Below are 400 nucleotides of genomic sequence, written 5' to 3' on the forward strand. Positions count from 1 at the left end.
GGAGGCTTCGGGGAAAGACTCAGGACTCGGGGGCCGGGTCCAGAGAGCAGCCGTCCCCCCAGAGCAGCAGATGCAGGAGGGCCCCCGTGCTGCGTCCCCTCTCTCTCAGGAGCAGGGCGCGGGAAGACCCAGCGCCTTTGACCAGGCGCGCTGTGCTGCCCTGACCCTGCAGCCGGGACCTCCCGCCTGTACTTTGACCTGGAGTGACCCCTGGCTCCCACCCCAACCGGCTCGGGTGGGGAAGGACGCGGCTGCCACTCCCGGGGTCACGTCTCAGCAGATAATCCCAGGAAGTGACTGTCCCAGGTCGGGTCGCTGCAGAACAGGAAGGACCCTGGACCCGGTGCAGGCGGCCTCTGTGCACACGCTGGGAGGGGCCCCCACCTCCACATGGGCCTGG

Source organism: Myotis brandtii, unplaced genomic scaffold (genome assembly GCF_000412655.1).
Source record: "Myotis brandtii unplaced genomic scaffold, ASM41265v1 scaffold403, whole genome shotgun sequence".
NCBI classification, from domain to species: Eukaryota; Metazoa; Chordata; class Mammalia; order Chiroptera; family Vespertilionidae; genus Myotis; species Myotis brandtii.